General features: G+C 45.4%; 1 long non-coding RNA gene and 1 other non-coding gene across 2 annotated transcripts; one reads left to right on the top strand and one right to left on the bottom strand.

Annotated features, from left to right (window-relative positions):
* Window positions 1–4,809: 4,809 nt before the first annotated feature.
* LOC129054924 (uncharacterized) lies at window positions 4,810–6,757 on the bottom strand. Its single transcript, XR_008519535.2, has 2 exons — window positions 5,542–6,757; window positions 4,810–5,003 (listed from the first exon to the last, which is right to left on the bottom strand). It is a non-coding gene; the product is annotated as an uncharacterized LOC129054924 (long non-coding RNA).
* TRNAQ-UUG (transfer RNA glutamine (anticodon UUG)) lies at window positions 5,384–5,455 on the top strand. The gene has a single exon. It is a non-coding gene; the product is annotated as a tRNA-Gln (tRNA).
* Window positions 6,758–9,671: the final 2,914 nt, after the last annotated feature.

Raw genomic sequence — 9,671 nt, 5'->3', positions numbered from 1 at the left:
TAAAACCATAAAAAGAGATCACTATACACCCACCAGAATGGCTGAAATTTAAGAGACTAACAATGCCACCTACTAACAAAGATGTAGAACTGGAACTCTCCCATACACTGCTGGTGGGAGTATAAAATAGTACAAGAACCTTGGAAAACTGTTTGGCAGTTCCTAATAAACTTAAGTATACACATAGCCTATAGTCCAGCAATTCTATTCTTAGGTTTATACCCAAAGCCAAAAAAGAGTTGTACAAGAGTGGTCATAGCAGATTTATTTATACTAGCCCCAAACTGTAAACAACCCAAATGTCCATCAACTGGAGAATGGATCAACAAATCGTCCTATAGTCATACAATGCAATATTATTTAGCAATGAAAGAATGTACTACCGACATATAAAATCACAAGGATGAGTCTCAAAATTGTTATTTATTTATTTATTTATTTATCTGAGACAGAGTCTCACTCTGTCTCCCAGGCTGGAGTGCAGTGGCGCTATCTTGGCTCACTGCAACGTCTGCCTCCCAGGTTCAAGCAATTCTCCTGCCTCAGCCTCCCGAGTAGCTGGGATTATAGGCATGCACCACCACGCCCAGCTAATTTTTTTGCATTTTTACTAGAGACTGGGTTTCACCATATTGCCTAGGCTGGTCTCAAACTCCTGATCTTGTGATCTGCCTGCCTCAGCCTCCCAAACAGCTGGGATTACAGGCGTGAGCCACCGTGCCCAGCCTTCAAAATTATTGATTTAATTTTGTTGATTGATTTTGTGTCTGGCAAAAGAAACCAGACACAAAATACACTACAGATAAGTGAATTTCATATATGTAAAATTTAAGAGCAGGCAAAAGTAATTTATGGTGATAGAAACCAGTATAGTGATTCCAGGGAGGTAGGAGGTAATGGCTTGAAAAGAGTACCAGAGAACTTTCTGGGGTGATGGAAATGCTTTATATCTTGATCTAGGTGATGGTGACACAGGCGTATACATTTGTTTAAAAAAAAAAAGTATTGGTTTCTCCAGTTACTATTTGTGCATTTTCCATTATATAAATAATAATTCAATTACATATCATTTAAAGGGATAAGGCTGGGGGCAGTGGCTCATTCCTGTAATCCAGCACTTTGGGAAGCCAAGGCAGAAGGATCACTTAAGGCCAGGGATGCAAGACCAGCCTGGGCAACATAGCAAGATTCCTGTCTCTATTTTAAAAAATGAGATAGATTTTATATATTCTGTTATTGAACAATCTTCAACATATGCAACATATGGTGCTAATAAAACAAGTTGCAGAACAGTGTTTTAATTTTTTCTTTTTTAAGAAAAAGAATATGTGCTGGGCTCAGTTGCTCACATCTGTAATCTCGTCACTTTGGAAGGCCAAGGCAGGAGGACCACTTGAGCCCAGGAGTTCAAGAATAGCCTGGGCAACATAGCAAGACTCTGTCTCTACAGAAGAAAAGAGAAAAGGAATATTCATATTCATATACATGTATATTTGTTGGGTTTTATTTATTTTTTTAGAATGGAGTTTTGTTCTTTTTGCTCAGGCTGGAGTGCAATGGCACAATCTTGGCTCATCGCAACCTCTGCCTCCCGGGTTCAAGCGATTCTCCTCCCTCAGCCTCCCAAGTAGCTGGGATTACAGGCATGCGCCACCATGCCCGGCTAATTTTATATTTTTAGTGGAGAAGGGGCTTCTCCATGTTGGTCAGGCTGGTCTGGAACTCCCGACCTCAGGTGATCCACCTGCCTCGGCCTCCCAAAGTGCTGGGATTGTAGGCGTGAGCCACCGCACCCAGCCTCATTTTGTATTTTGTTCAGGAATACCAGATCCTTCTGGGCAATAGGGGTTGGGTGGAAGGGGCAAGCCCAGAGACTCAGGGCATCCCTCCTCACACTGCACAAGGAGGTGCTGGCAGCTTGTCTGGCTCAGCCGGGGATCCCAAGGTAAAGTAGGGGATTCGTGGCAGGTATCACCTAAGCTGGGTGATGAGGACACAGAGCAAGACAGATTCTATCCCAGCTAACTGTGAGAAGCTTCAGAATGGACAAAGGAAATGGACTGAACATGGCTATGATAGTGAACAGGAATACTTTCCATTTAACTACTCAAAGCACCTGTTATTCCACCCACTATATATTTACAGGCTTACAAAAAACTTGAAGGCCCTAATCCTCACCTTCAGGTTTTTTTTTTTTTTTTTTGAGACAGAGTTTCGCTCTTGTTGCCCAGGCTGGAGTGCAATGGCACAATCTCAGCTCACTGCAACCTCCACCTCCTGGGTTCAAGCGATTCTCCTTCCTCGGCCTCCTGAGTAGCTGGGATTACAGGCACGCGCCAATACACCTGGCTAATTTTGTATTTTTAGTAGAGACGGGGTTTCTCCATGTTGGTCAGGCTGGTCTGGAACTCCCGACCTCAGGCGATCCACTCACCTGGACCTCCCAAAGTGCTGGGATTACAGGTGTGAGCCACTGGGCCCAGCCTTCCTTCAGGTCCTTCCTAACCCCTAGCCTCACTGTTCTCCCCCTCTGCCTGATTCAGCCCTCAGTCTCAGTGCCAGGGCTGAAGCCACACTGACCCCACCTCTAGCAGAACCTAGGACTCTCCCATGCTTCAGGAGCCCCTTGGAAGGCTGGGTCTGTTCTCAAAGATGCCATGGGTTGCCATCTTTACAATGTCATGAACTGTGGCTTTATGTTAATGGAAACTAGTTATTCTGGGGGAAGGAAGATTACATCCTGTCTCCCTTTCCTCTCTTATCATTAAAAAATTAGTAAATATGGCCAGGCACAGTGGCTCAGGCCTGTAATTCCAGCACTTTGAGAGGCAGAGGCAGGTGGATTACTTGAGGCCAGGAGTTTGAGACCAGCCTGGCCAACATGGTGAAACTCCGTCTCTACTAAAAACACAAAAATCAGCTGGGCGTGGTAGTGGTGCACTGTAGTTCCAATTACTCAGGAGGCTGAGGCACGAGAATTGCTTGAACCTGGGAGGCAGAGGTTGCAGTGAGCTGAGATCATGCCACTACACTCCAGCCTGGGCAAAAGAGCCAGACTCCATCTCAGAAAGAAAGAAGAAAAGAAAAGAGAAGAGAAGAGAAGAGAAGAGAAAAGAAAAGGAAAGAAAGAGAAAGAAAGAAAGAGCTAGAGAATGGGAGTAGGGAGAAGTGGAAATAGGAGGGTGGAGTCACCTTTACCCTCACACTGGGCAGAAGGAACTATCTCCTATGCATTGTCAAAGAATATCATCATGACCCTTTAGGGTTTCTAAAGTAGCTTTTGAGAAATTAATTTCAATGCACTCTCACTGGTGCTTACAGAACCTGTGTAAGGAAGAAATAAACAGGAAAGCTGAGGTACAAAGATGCTGAAGTCATTCAACTTCAGCCTTAATAGCTCACCCTTAAGGCACAGGAGCTTAAGGGGAGATTGGCTTGTTTCCCAAAATGGAAAATCTTTACTGTTTCTTCTAACAATATACAAGAGTTATTCTTTTATCAAGCAATATGGAAAAACAGAAAAGTCCTTATAAATTTACTCCTCAGAGATAAATCATCAACAGAGCATTTCAGATTTAGGCTACCATGCTCTTGACTGCATGCAACGGAAAAGGACTGGGTACATTAAGCAAGAAAAGAGACTTATTGGAGGGATGTGAGACAGCTCAGAGCACCAGAGAGAGGCTGGAAAAGCAAACTCAGGAAAACGGGCAGAGCCCAAGGGGAACTGGGCAGCCAGGACCTCAGGCAAGGTCAGGATCCTGGGCCATGTCGTTAGGATGCCAGTTCTGCTGCCAGTGGGCATGGCCTGGCTGCCCCCACTGCTCCTGGGACACCGGGTGTCACAGCCATCACTAGCAGCAGAATGAGTTCTAAAATGCTCGTTTCTGGGCATCAGTCTCTGGATTTTAAGTCTAATTGGCCAAGCTACATCTCATTCTGACTGCTGGAGAATGAGTATATCTACCTTGGGGCACAGCTGCTGTCACCCAGATCACACAGTGTTGGCGCCCTCAAGAAAGGAAGTCAGATGTCACACGTCAAATAAATGGTAAATGTTCATTACACACATGTGTAACTTTTCTGTTTGTTTATAAGTCATGGGATATTATACATATTACTATATATTGTTAGTATATATTATATATGAATTAGATATTAGTATATATTATTAAATGATGTATTTTATTTATATATAATTAATGTTATATATAATTAATATAAACTATATTATTATACACACTAATTGGTACAACACTATTATACATAAAAATTGGTAAGTAGATTTTACCTACTCTTATCATATTGTTATACATGCTAATTGGTATGTACACATACTAATTGGTAAGTCGATTTTATTATTATTATACGTAATAATTGGCAAGTAGCTTTTTTGTTTTGGCTTGTATATCTTTTTATATCATTACAATAAGTTATTCCCTAAATTCTTGCACAATATTTATTGTGTAGATATTATTACCAATTTTCACTTGGACGTTTATTTTCTGTTTTTTACTATTATAAACAACATAGCTGAGAACATCCTGGAACATACGTCTTGGCACTTGCCTTGGTGTTTCCGTAGGTTAAAGTCTCAAAGGTGAAACTGCTGAGTCAAATGGCGTGTAAAAATTTAATGTAGCCAGATTGACCTGCAGAAACATCCGTTTACATACACGCTCACTAAAACGGGGGAGAGAGCCCAGAGGGGAGTGTCTTTTCCACTGATCTGATTTAATCCTAAAGTTAAGGATAATCGCCCAGCAAGGAAGGGTATCTGGGTGTTATCTCAGCAGTCTCACCTGGTGCTTTTTAATTAGGCAGACACGCAAGTGGAGGCGAAACTTTGGAACGGTTTTCTCGTGAGCTCCAGCCACGTGAAACCGTACGACTCGCACCGACGCAGTCAGGCTGGGGGCCCAATTTCAAAGTCTCCGTTCGCGCGTCTCTGGGGCGTCTGAGGTTTGAACCGTTGTCCCCCACATGCCAGTCCGCTTCCCTTCCTGCTTGGCCAAAATACCTTTTCTAAGGCACTCCCCACGTAAATAAATAAATAAACAACCCAGGCTCCGTGCGCCGCGCCTCCTCCCCCGGAGCTGGGGTTGGAGCACGCTTTCCCCGGACCAGTCCGGCCCCACATCGCCAACCCCGCCAGCCTGCTGCCTTTCCGACCTCCCAGCCCCCGGAGGAGCGCAGGAAGACATGATATCCCCGGGACCAGAAAAGCCTGGAACGCGAAGGACGCAGAAGCCCTCGCTCCGCCACCCGTGGGACCCCGGCCCAAGGTCCAATCCGGCAAACACAGACACCGCCGCCGCTCTGGAAAGGACGCCCAGAGTCCTCCTAGCTTGAGGAGACTCGCGGCCGCCTTAAGCAGCCAGCAGGTCCCATGGTGTAATGGTTAGCACTCTGGACTTTGAATCCAGCGATCCGAGTTCAAATCTCGGTGGGACCTCACCAGACCTTTTGGTCCTACAATTCGTGTTTTGAGGACCGCTTCCGGCAGCAGCCACCTCGGGCTGTGTCGGTAGCCCCACTGACCTGCCCTACAGCGGCTTGGGGTACCTCCCCGTCTCTCAAGATGTTTTCATTTCAGGGCCGTCCTGGGGGTGTCAGTGCGCACGCGCGAGAGTCGGGCAGAAAAATAAATGTGTTGATGGGAGAGCGAACGCGACTTCACCCTGGAGGGCAACTTCCGTAAGAACCCAAAGGATCCGGAGGATGCTGCTTCAGGCCGGGCATAGCTAGGTCGGCCGGTCTAGGAGGTCCCACGTTGCCGAAGGTGCCATCATGCTTCTTATTGGCTACTGAGCAAGCGCGATACGTTACTGCTGCCTGAGCCGCCAATGAAGTGGCTCGACCGAATCAAAGGGCGGGGAAACGGCGCCTGCGGGACTCCAATTGGTCACAAACAATAACGAGGCTGCAGTCCCCAGAGGGGTGTGTTTTTGGGGTCTGGCACCCACCGTAGTATGTTTGTCTTGGTTGTCCGGTGCTCAGTGAGGTCGTCTGTGTCTGTCAGTCAGAAAACAGGCCCTTACGCTGTATTCGGTGGCTCACGCCTGTAATCCCAGCACTTTGGGAGGCCGAGGCGGGCGGATCACCTGAGGTCAGGAGTTCGAAACCAGCCTGGCTAACATGGTGAACCCTCGTCTCAACTAAAAATACAAGAATTAGCCGGGCGTGGTGACGCGCCCCTGTAATCTCAGCTACTGGGGAGGCTGAGGCAGGAGAATGGCTTGAACCCGGGAAGTGGAGGTTGCAGTGAGCCGAGAGCCTGTGTACTCCAGCCTGGGAGACAGAGAAAGACTTCATCTCAAAAAAAAAAAAAAAAAAAAGAAAAGAAAAGAAAAGAAAAGAAAGAAAGAAAACAGTCCCTAGATCCTGTAGTTGGTGAAAGAGAGAAGCGATTTTAAAAGAAGAAAGAAAACAGTCTCTTAGATGCTGTAGCTGGTGAAAGAGGAAAGGAGAGAGAGAGAAGAGGGGAGAGAAAGAGAGTGAGGGGAGGGGAGGGGAAGAGAAGAAAAAGAAAGAAGAGAAAGAAAAACAGTCCCTCGGCTAAGGGACCGGTGCTTCAGCCGGCCAGGGCGTCTTAAGGCAGTCCTCAGACGGACTGAGCGCGTCTCTCTGGGCAAATCTGTCCAGGATCCGTGTTTAGGGTGCCGAGCAGGCGCACGTGCTTTGCAGGAAAGGGCGTACCTTTAGGATTGTATGGGAAAGACGTGCGTGAAGCAGCTTCTTTGGATTGACATCTCGGTTTTGAGAGGTGCCTGTCTCTCTAGGATAAGTGACAAGGGAGTCCGCTGACGCATTTATGATCTCCCCACAGGTTGATTGGCACTGTGGTTATATGTTCCCGCTCCTTGGGAGGATACCATGGAAACAGAGAGGATCCTCGCGCTGCTCTCCCACCTCTCCCCTGAGCACCCGTTCTCCCCACCCCACCCCACCCCACACTCTCCCTAAATGGTTGAATGGATCTGTGTGTATGAGCAATCCCAGCCTCAAAAATACCTAGCCATGAGACGTGGGAGGATTTGCTCCACCAGAGCGTAAAGCTCATTATCAACTGGAAGCTATAAAAATTGAGGTAGTTGGGTACTGGTGCAAGGATGGGAAAACATGCCAACGCAACAAAATAGGGAACCCAGATTCAGCCCCACAAGTATCTGGACAATTGACAAAGGTGGCACAACAGAGGAGTGGGTAAAATAACTTTCTTTTCCTTTCATTCTTTCTCTCTTTTTTCTCCTCCTCTTCCTCCTTCTCCCCCTCCTACTCCCCATTCCCCTCTCCTCCTCCTCCTTCTCTTTTTTTCTTCTTTTTGACAGGGTGTTGCTCTGTCGCCCAGGCTGGAGTCCAGTGGCACAATCACAACTTACTGCAACCTCGAACTCCTGGACTCAAATGATCCTCCCCCCTCAGCCTCCTAAGTAGCTGGGATGGCAGGCACGTGCCACCATGCCCAGCTAGGGCCTACTTTTCGATAAATTGTTCTGGGACAATTGAGTGTCCATATGGAAAAATACGAAATCGAATTCCTCCCTAACTTATATTAAACAGAGAAATAAATTCCATGTGAATTGTAGACTTCAATGTGAAGAAAAAACAATAAAGCTTCTGGAAGACAACATAGGAGACTATCTTCATGACCTCAAGGTAAGGAAAGTCTTCCCAAAAAAGACAAAAAAGCTTCTAAAATATTGATATACTTCACCATATTAATGTGATACTGTATGTTCTCCTTGTCAAAAGACCCCAATAATAAAATGACAAGGTCAGCCACAGAATAGGAAAAGATATTTGGTTTTTTTTGTTTGTTTGTTTTGTGTTTTGAGATAGAATCTCACTTTATCCCCCAGGCTTGAGTGCAGTGGTGTAATCTCAGCTCACTGCAGCCTCAACCTCCCAGGTTCAAGCGATTCTCCTGCCTCAGCCTCCTGAGTAGCTGGGATTAGAGGCCTTCAGCTAATTTTTGTACTTTTAGTAGAGACGGGGCTTTGGCGTGTTGGCCAGGCTGGTCTCGAACTCCTGACCTCAAGTGATCCACCCGCCTCGGCCTCCCAAAGTGTTAGAATTACAGGTATGAGTCACTGCGCCCGGCCTAATTTTTGTATCTTTAGTAGAGACAAGGTTTCACCATGTTGCCCAGACTGGTCTCGAACTCCTGAGCTCAAGCGATCTGTCCACCACCGCCTCCCAAAGTGCTGGGATTACAGGTGTTAGCCACTTTGCCCAACCAGGAAAAGACATTTGTAATGCATAACTGACAAATAACTTAAATATAGATTACAATGGAAAAATCTAGCCGGGATGGTGGCTCACACCTGTAATCCCAACACTTTGGGAGGCTGAGGCAGGCATTACTTGAGCCCAGGAGTTGGAGACCAGCCTGAGCAATATGGCAAATACCCACCTCTACTAAAAATACACAAATTGGCTGAGTGTGGTGGCGCAGACCTGTGGTCCCAGCTACTCAGGAGGCTGAGGCAGGAGGATGGCTTGAGCCCTTGGGGTCAAAGCTTCAGTGAGCCATGATTGCACCACTGCACTCCAGCCTTGGTGACAGAGCAAGATCCTGTGTCAAAAATAAAATAAAGTAAGGAAAATACATAGTCAGTTTGGGTTAAAAAAAAAATCCTAAAAATCAATAAGAAAAGGCAGTCTAATAGAAAAATAACAAAAGGCTTGAATGGGCACTTCACTGAAAAAGGAAACTGAAAATAACTGATATACATATGAAAAGATACAAACAATCATTAGTCATCATGCAAATGCAAATTAAAAACTCAATCAGATACCACTACACACTCACCAGAATGCCAATGCTGATGTTAAGAATATGGAATAATGTGAACCTTCGTAGGAGTGTAAATTGGTGGAAAACAGTTTGACATTACTAAAGTTGAAAATGCTAGACCCTATGATATAGCAATTTCACTCTTGCCCATATATTCACACAAGTGTGTGCATATGTGCACCTAGAGACATACATAAGAATGTTAGGCTGGGCAAGGTGGCACATGCCTGCAATTCTAGCACTTTGGGAGGCTGAGGCAGGAGGATCACTTGAGGCCAGGAGTTTGAGACCAGCTTGGGCAACATAGTGAGAACCCATCTCTATTTTAAATAAAAGAAAACTTTGTCCACCAAGGGGAAGTCAGGATAAAGATTTTCTACTTTGGGCCAGTCAAACCACATCTGGAGGATTGAGATCAATTCTATGTATCACACAAAGACATTGGTAAATTTCATCCTGCCACTAACTGGCTGGGTAATTTGGGTAAGCAATTTAAGTGTTCTGAGCCTCATATGCAAAAGGATAATAATAGTACCTTTTGCATAGCAGTGTTGTGAGAATTAGTAAAATAGAAATGAAAAGTCTTTATATCTATATCTGATCCATAATATAGTCAAGAATGGTAACTGCTAGAGAAACAACTAGAATAGTGAAGTCTGTGGAAGCTCAGATACTTGAGAAACACAAATACTTACACCAGGAGGAAAACAAAACTTAGAGGTCACAAGATAGCTTTCTTAGTTTATTTGCCTATTTGTTCCTAGTCTGGATTACAACAGAGGCAGAGAATTATAAGTCATGGGTGGAAGTTAGAGGGGCAAAGAGGATGAACTTTCTAACAACTTGAGCTGTCCATTGGCAGAACAGTGTA

The sequence above is a fragment of the Pongo abelii genome, chromosome 19 (genome assembly GCF_028885655.2).
Source record: "Pongo abelii isolate AG06213 chromosome 19, NHGRI_mPonAbe1-v2.0_pri, whole genome shotgun sequence".
In the NCBI taxonomy this organism is placed as follows: domain Eukaryota; kingdom Metazoa; phylum Chordata; class Mammalia; order Primates; family Hominidae; genus Pongo; species Pongo abelii.
Note: the sequence above shows the minus strand (reverse complement) of the source record. Positions and strands in the feature narration are given on the sequence as shown.